The sequence below is a fragment of the Asparagus officinalis genome, chromosome 3 (genome assembly GCF_001876935.1).
Source record: "Asparagus officinalis chromosome 3, Aspof.V1, whole genome shotgun sequence".
NCBI lineage: Eukaryota > Viridiplantae > Streptophyta > Magnoliopsida > Asparagales > Asparagaceae > Asparagus > Asparagus officinalis.
In genome coordinates this window covers 4,756,428-4,765,460 of record NC_033796.1, presented here as the reverse complement: position 1 = coordinate 4,765,460, position 9,033 = coordinate 4,756,428, and the positions used below count along the sequence as shown (strand labels likewise).

Below are 9,033 nucleotides of genomic sequence, written 5' to 3'. Positions count from 1 at the left end.
CTACTAGGAGCTGCGCCAGAGAACAGAAGTTACACCAAAATGAAACTAGAAGCTTCTCACAGATTTAAAGTTTATGCGCTTATTCTATCTCTATATTCTTGTTACTGAGTCGACTGATAAGCAAATTTACAGTATATTCACATATTCTATCATCAGATAGTCATGTTGCAGTGCCGATTAAGGAGAAGCAGTAATCCTAGTATCGAAATAGAACAGGGATGCGTATGGGTGAACATAAGCCCAATTTCGCCCATGTTCCTGTGACCCACAAATTTCAGTTTCTTGTTCTTAAAAGAAAGGACTAACTAATCTTTATAAAGTTGGTGATTCCAAAATCATATCTTCGTCAACTGGCCAAAAGATATTCTGAAAACCCCCAATTGTTAATTATGCCTCACATGGATTATTTGTTACTTCAATGTGCTAAATTAAATTATTCTTAATTGTCCATTTTTATGATATTTTTGATAAAACACATACACTTAATTCAGTAATTTGGAAGCCACATACAAAAATAAATAATAATAATAAATAAATAAATAAAATGAAATAAAATGAAATAAAATAAAAAGTCCAAAGCCTAGCACTTTCTTGTTTTTGTTATATTGTGGTTTAACCAATGCAAACATATTGTATTAAAGCTGCATTAAATCTAAAACAAATCCTCCCCCAACATCTTGAGGTCTGACCTCGACATTGATCCTGAAGACAACGATCGAACCCAGTTAATATTTTGATTTGACTGGGACAACATATCCTGATTTTGGGAACTATGAGAAGACATCAATTTACTTCAAACAGTACGGAGACCAAACATGAAGTAAGTCAATTCTACAATTACTTATATATCTGAACAGATATGAGTTATTTCACATGGGATTATGTTTGTGCATAGGTGCTAATTAGTTTTGGTTCTTTCCATTATCAACTATTTTGCACTCTATGTCACACCTAGAGTAATTCCTTTGTTTTACATTAATCATGATCCCAGACCATCCAGTTAACAAACTGGGATCTTCCCTTTCAGATAATAACAGTTGTTGCTGTTGACATTAAGAGTTGGCAAGACCAATTATTTTTTTGGTAATCTATTTAAATAGTTGTTGACCAAACAGCTTCCCTGAAATTTAATCCATGGTTTCAGTCTAGAGAACCAAGCACCCAAATTTATATTCTCAGGCCAGCAGTTCTTTAGAAAAACAAACAGATCAATTTTAAAAAAATACATGCTAATAAATTGTGTGGCGATGAATATTTGAGCAAAAGTAGGATTTTGTTGTTTGATCAAGACATCTTTTAGATCCCATATAGTTTTAATTTCCAATATTTAAAAATGCAGATCAACAAGTGGATGCCATTTAAAATACCGAATGGATAGTATCTGGACCCTGGAACTACATAAAGTTGCAGATTCCTTCTATTAAGGACTAATCAATTTAGACTGTTGCTACCTAATGAAGCATTTCTAGAATCCCAAATGATTTAATGTATTTGACATTGTTTATCTGCAATTTTCTGTTTGGAACTATGTAAGTCATTTGGTACCCTCATATTTCAATGGACTCTGATTTATGTTATTCATGTACCATTATCATGTACCTGCCTAGGTCTAACCATATTTAAGTCCACAAATTTGAGCATATGAAGAGTCTCTACTGGGAATTTTCTGAGTTCCTTACATTTGCGAGTACCTATAAAATTTTAATATCAGCAGATGTCTGTTCCTAGGCATTTTTGTTGTTTAGGGAAATTTCACTTATACAACACGTCTCCAAATATCAATTTTCCCATTTTTGTTTATAACCTACCAATAAGCTAACCGTTTGGACTCCATGTTTGTCAATTTGTCCATACAAGTGGTTAATTCATTAGTCGATACACTTCCCTTGCCGCCTCACAGAAGGACTTGTAATTATTGCCAGTGGCTGTCGAGTCGACTAAACAAAGGCGGTAGCAAATGTCTGGAACATGAAAATGCCAAATGCTGTAGCAGCTGGCTGGTAAAATGAAAATGCCAGATGCTGTAGCAGCTGGCTGGTAAAATGAAACTAAACATTAGGTGCTGCATGAAGCTTTTAGAGAATTAAACTATCTTGATGCATGCCATCAGGCTGCGATGTGGTGATCACAACATCAATTGAGAAAAACTGAAGATTGGAATTCTTGTGATGTTGGGCATGATGGTTGGGAAAAACATAGCACTACTCATAAGTTTTTTTTATTGGCGAGATAGGTACATTTGTTTGTATTGTGGGTTTTGTCTTGTTCTCTAATTTATGATGTTTCCTTTCTAGTAGACATTAAATTACACTCGGTCAGGAATCTTGCTGCGAATAAAAACTTCTTCTGGACCATCAATTAAGTTCTTGGACGTTTTCTATGCCGGCTGACTCTTCAACTTTTTTTTTTAATTTCATTCTTATCAAGTGTTCTTCTACCAAATGTATTGAATAATAATCTATGAATATTTTACTTTCAAGAAGTAAGATTATTGTTTCTTGATAGAATAGTATTCTTGTTAACTTCATTGTTGAAAATGTTATGAGATGATACAGTAAATGGACACAACAAGCCCCAAGGACTCTGTGAGAAATCAATTTACTCCTCTAAGACCGGCACCATCGGACACAAATGAGGTACTTTATAATTATGTTCTCCTTTTTCCAAATTCTCTTCGTCTGGCAATTGCGGCTTCATTTTTTTTTCCCTTCTCTAATTATTATTTTTAAGATAACTAGATTTTTAAAGTCTCCTATGACATAATGGTTTTTAATTCTATGCATGATGTGGATAGATAAGAACTGAAGTCACAACCACTAGGGTTAGAGTGGTCTGAGTATTCCTTGAAGAGTGAGCTAACGACTGCAGCCTGTTATTTTAGTTGAAACAGCAAAAGATTTGATGAAATTAGCATTAGATTTTGATGGCCTCACTCTGAATTTCATATTCATGAACAGGTGCAAGACTCAAATATAAGAGGGGTTGTTGGTTTTTATATAACATCTCAAATACGACTGATCGACTCACGTGTGTGGGATGTACATACATATACAGGTACCGAGTCTTATCTTATTTTTATCCAATATTACCGTTGGCTTCAGTTTAATTATTCAGAGCCTTAGATAACGTGCAAACAGTTCCAACTATTCAAACATTAAAACCTTGTAGCTTACCATTTTTTATTAAATAAAACTTAAAGGGTAATTGGACATACGTTTAACTGTAAGTACTTCTCACTTAATGATGGCAGTACTTGTTGTTATATTCTCTTGACAAGTAGTTACTTTTGATTTTCTTGGAAGAGAGGCAGTAGAAGCTAGATTCCAAAGTTTTCATGGAATACATCAGCTAGCAAATTTATTTTCAACTCAATAATTATATCGCACTGTCTTTAGATTGATGACATATTAGATCCAAACGGAGTGATTACACACCAGCTTTTTTTAAAATTTTTTCTTATAGGAGGACCGACAAGAAACATCTATTGAGGAAGTAACCCCTCCAAAAAGATTGTCAAAATAAATATAAATTCTAGCTTCTGTGAAGGCATTAGGGATCAAGCTTTCCTCCTACTCTGGGTTTCCATAACCACACATAACTTGTTGCCGACACCATATGATGCAACTCCTTGGGGAAAAAAAAGGAGAAAGCAAGTGAAAAACATATCAGCTTTTCCCTTCATCTAGTCTTCTTGCATTGACTCTTTGTAGCAAGTGATGGCATTCTTTTGGGGTTTTGTTTCTGATAATCAATGTTCCTTCAGAAATGACCGTTTTGTCCGGACAAAAATAATTAACTATACCTCTGTTTATGTATAAGATATGAGGACAGATTTTTTAGATTGTAGAAGGGGAAAAAGTGTGTCAGCATGCAGCAGATTGTTTCTAATGAAGTTTTGTTGGAAAAGTTGGTACCTTGGTGGTGAAGATTTCAGGTGTTGCTGCACCAACTTCAGCGCTAACCCTATTTTACAGTGTCAAAATTGAGATCATGTCGCTTTCACCATCACTGTTACTTTTGATTACACCCATGATTGCCTTGCCTTTGGTTAAATATCTCATTTATTTAATTGCATGGTTTTTTTCATCCTTCTCCGTGATTTGAGAAACTACTTAATTAGACATGGGATTTCCTAAAAGATTCGGCACAATTCAAAAGAAATGGTTGTGAAAGCAAGGTAATTAAAGACGTACCAAAAAAGGGGTAGTGGTTAATAATAAAACATGTTCCACACATAAATCATAATTTTCCTGATAGGGGCCGGCCAGGGTTTTTTAAGTAGTGAATAATTCACGGGGAATATAACATTTACGGGGAAACCCATTGTGCTGAAGGAGAAGGTTAATGAAAAATCTTGTACTAATTTTCTATAATATTTTGAAATATATAGGGCTTGTCAAGGACAATGTTACCCTGTGATAAAATATAACACAGCGGGGTACTAAAGACCAGCTTCGAATGCTCGAGATCTCTAAGAACACGACCCGGCGTAAAGTCTTCTCTTTTCTTTGTAGATATGGAGTTGGCTTCCTACTATTTCTTTCTTTCTTTATTTGTTTGTTTAAAAGAAACATATATATACACTGCTCCCTTTTCCCAGCTACCTCTATGAAATCATGTATGCTCCTTTAATTACTTCAACTACCCTCATCACTGTGACATTGTCAGAACAGTTGTGATGTGTGCCCTTGCTTCCTTCCAGGCTTCTGGTGTCTCCTTCTCAAAATCCTCCACATCTCAACTTTCTTTTTTTTTTTAACTCAAACCTCTGAATTGATCTTCAAGGTGAAGTAAATTTACTAAGGTTTCAATAGGGAAAATTTGTAATCTACGTACAACTGCTCAATTGCATAATCGTGCTCAATTGCAGCAGTTTATACGAAAATTAGGACTGACGACTATCTAATACGAGTATCAATACGGTTTATAATAGTGATTTCTGTGTTATTACGTTGTGGTCGTGGGTTCAAGTGTGATTAGAGGTTTGGTACTAAAATGCACAAGTGTCTTCACTAGTAGTTTTGCATATTTCTCCTGTTTGTGTGGTTGGTAGTAGTGTGTATGAAACAAATTCAGAATTAAAATCATCGGTTACTGTTATTTAGCCATCTGGGCTGTGGTTTCCACATCAAGTGATGTCCTCAGAATCAGTTAAAACCTTGGTGCATGATTGAGTAATTTATATGGCAGTTCACATGATTAAGCTCTAGATTAAGTATTTATTGATCAGCGTTGAGAAATCCAAAGAGGACCCCTGGGGAACTAGTATCCGAAAAATAATTCGTGCAATTGGAGCCTGGAGCCTATAAGGAAGAGGTTTGGTTGGAGTGGGAAAACTGTGACGTCCACGTGGAACAGAGACCGCTGCCGGTCAATGATCTGCTCTCGTTGTCCCAGCACGAAAAAAACTGTACATGTCATATGAATAGCCGCCACCTGGCCGATTTTCCACGTGGGTCCCATTTTCATGTGGCAGATAAATTGTCCGTCAAAATGTGTATTAATACGTGCAAAAATAAATAGTAGATGTATGTTGTATCAATAATTAAATGGTGCGTTTAAAAGTTCAACTGATATCAGCAGAGTCATGTCAATCAGGCTAGCTAGTTGGATTCGTTATTGTTTTTTTGGACAAAATCTTACAGGTTCTACCTCCTGCTAGAAAGTAGTATATATTAGCGCAAGTACACAGCTACGCCAGTTTTTTTTTAAAGGAAAGCTAATTAGTGACAATTTAGAGTATTGGGTTACAGGAATATGATGCATAACTTACTAAAAGTAATATTGCTTTCTGTATTAAGCAACAAAGGTTTGATTGTTTCGTAGGGATAACTGTGAATTAATTGTTTGATGTCCAATTTTAAATTAAAGTTTGTGGTTAATGTATACATCATTTGGCAAATTTGTCAATGCAGTAAGTGGCTATAAACTGACAGCAGTTCTACTGTTCAATGAATTGTGCGGATGAGGCACTCTCCTCATGTGGCTATATATCATGCATAGTTCGTATGGGAAAATTTGGTATTTAAAATCAGGAATTTAGTAATAAATATGACATATGTGACGACAACAACAACAACAAAGCTTTTATCCCAAAAAAAAATTTTGGGAGCCTGTACATAAATGCTATTCTTCCTTGGGATGTATATTGTGTAGATCCGGTTATGTTGTCAACTACGTAACACAATCTTATAGGTTTTGTTTTTGTTTAGAACGAGGAGCTAATGGTAGCTCGCAAATAAATCTTATAGGTTTTAACTACTAGAAGATTCATATATTTTCATACGCATGCAGTCATTCCTATATAATATCATTAAATTAAAACAAAGTGGTAAGATTAATCCTCGAGTTATAGCTAGGGATTGGCTTTCCGTCGGAATATACGACTCGCTTTCTGCATAAGGAAGGAAAGATTTTAATTACGTATATATAGGATGTGTGTGTTTTAAATTTGATGCCATACTTTTATTAGTTCTCTCTTCGGAAACTCATTGTTCATAGCGATCAATATTGGCAAGCATTCCCGTTATCAAATTTTTTTCATTTTTCAATGATTTAAGAGGCTACAAGGCCGGCCAAGCTGTTTTTCTTTCAGAAATGGGTCCAATTTAGTGCATTTTTTAGGGATTCGGATCCTCTCCACTACAAAAAAAAATAGTGGAGGGACCACTACATAATCACAGCCATTGATTATCTAGTTGATGGTTATGATTTTTTTCTTTTAGTGCAAATTAGGAATGAGTGCAATACACGGGGGTATGGTAAGTGTTAGATTTAGATTGTATCATAACCGCCTACTAAATAATCAACGCTTGAGATTAAAAGTAGTGGTCTCCCCACTACTTTTTTGTAGTGGAGAGGATCCAAATCCATTTTTTAGGGTCAAATTAAATATCATTGTCTGTTCAAAATGCGCCGAATATCTCTTTATTGAAAAAGAAAGCCACTTAATAATTTGCATATAATATTTAGAGCTTGGTATTCTCTATCCAGATATTATACGTTAATATTATTCATCAAGGTTAATATATTTTGATCTCAATTCCTTGCATTTAGTAACTACTGATCAAGATGAAGAATTTTTTTGTCCCATTTTCCTCTTTTATTTATGTAAGCGCAATTTGTTTTTTGTCCCCCACCGTGGCCTCTTCTTGCTTCAAACCCCTCTAGTAATATCGTATAAAATAAAAGAAAGTTTTAACAAAATGGATAGGGAAATAAAAAAACTAGAACTCATTATTACTTACTTATAAATTAATGTTTTATTTATCATGTGGACATCAATATGAAGGGCAAGAACGCCATCAATATCTTACTTTTATGAAAAAGCTTAATAATTAGATGCCTCCATCCCCCTTCCTTTTTTATATTCCTTAGATTAGATCTTGATCAAAGGGTCTGTTCATTTCCCATCTGCTTATACTGTACTCTTAGGACTTTCACATAAACTCCACCATTAATTTAGGGTTTCAAAAGGGAAGGGAAGCAAAAAATTAAAAAAGAGCAGCGTGTTGACGTAAGCCCTTTTTGTGCCCCATGCAAAAATTAAACCTAACGTGAAAACGTCAAAGCGCTTGCTTTTGTCGTATTATAAAAGGTGACCAGGGCTCCCTTTGGTTGCAACTTTAACCTACGCACATTGCGTGCATGGGGGGGTTTTAATGATCTCACCCCTTTCGTTAGTCTTCACTGTATTAAGATTTAAGATGCACGTGGACTTAATTAGTGTCTTATTATGACTTCCTTTTTTACTATTCATGGGATGGTGATGTACAAGTGTCATCAATCACATGGCCATGCCTTTTAATTAAATGACCACCGTGTCCCACCACGTTCTATAATTAAGCTTAATTACTCTTTGAACTTATTTGAGTTGCAACTTAATTAATTTGTGGTATTTTACATTAAGGGGCTGTTTGGTTGTTATTGGTAAAGTTGTGTATTTATGACACAACTTGGAAAGTTGTTGTCCACCTCATCAATTTTACTTATATACTTTTTTTTGTTTGTTTTTTATTCAATTGGAATCATAAATTACTTGTTTGGTTTGTAAATATAGCTTTAATTGTTTGTTTGGAAAGTGTAAAAAGTGGTCCCTACACAAATGATCATATTGGTTGGAATTATTTTTTATTATTTTTTTCTGATTTCAATGTCAGCTTTCTCCTAAAATCATGTCTTTTTTTTTATGAAATCACTTTACAAGCCACATCAGCATATGAAATCACTTTACACTATTTTCATAACTACAAACAAACAATTGAAAGTGATGAAAGCTGACATTGGGACCCACTTTTTTACACTTTCCATCCTTTTACATGGTAAAAACATACAACAAAACAGCCCCAAATTCAATGCGAATAAACATATATATGCATGTAGGCCCATAGTCCAATACTTAGAGACCATGGACCCTATTAATTGATCTATATTGATGGTTAATTAATTAGGTCAAGGTCTAATGCTAGACCTAACCCAACCTGTTCTCTGAGCCCACCTTAATGGACTGGAACTATAGTCGCAGTTGGTTTAATATTGTGCTTCGTACATTGGATGCAAGGGAGAATCAAGGCGCAAAATGATATCTACTCCTAAATGGGAAGAGAGACCAAAAAAAAAAAAAAAACTTACGCTGCAAAACATTGATTAATTACGGTTATCTCATAAATATATTATTACCCGTATACATAAAAGAGTTACCTTATCGAAACCAAGATTTATGTAAATCTATTAACTGTAAACAACAACAAGTTATATGGCTACCAATACCATGGAGATCGAATACGTGGTGACTGTAGCAAATCACTCAGATGATGGAAGAATCAACAGCTAATTAGAGGAATTTTCTATTTATGTTAATAATATCCAGAGCAGGGTATTTTCTATTTTATTTTGCTTAGGTATGCTTAGGGACATGTGAGCATATCTATGATTATAATATGAAATATGATTTGTGTCTTCACCTGCCTGCATTAAGATAAGAGTATTGAATTAGGAAAATTAGACTGCACTGTGCATAGAAAATACCGAAAT

At 34.6% G+C, this 9,033-nt stretch overlaps 1 long non-coding RNA gene across 3 annotated transcripts in view; it reads left to right on the top strand.

The window, feature by feature from the left end:
* Positions 1–4,701, top strand: part of LOC109832729 — an 8,470-nt gene extending 3,769 nt beyond the window's left edge. For 2 of the 3 annotated variants that reach the window (XR_002244945.1, XR_002244947.1), the window contains exons 3-5: positions 2,556–2,636; positions 2,958–3,054; positions 4,391–4,701. This is a non-coding gene — a long non-coding RNA (uncharacterized LOC109832729). Of the gene's footprint in view, positions 1–2,555; positions 2,637–2,957; positions 3,055–3,462; positions 3,992–4,390 lie in introns of those variants that run through there. The other variant, XR_002244946.1, reaches the window with a different exon arrangement.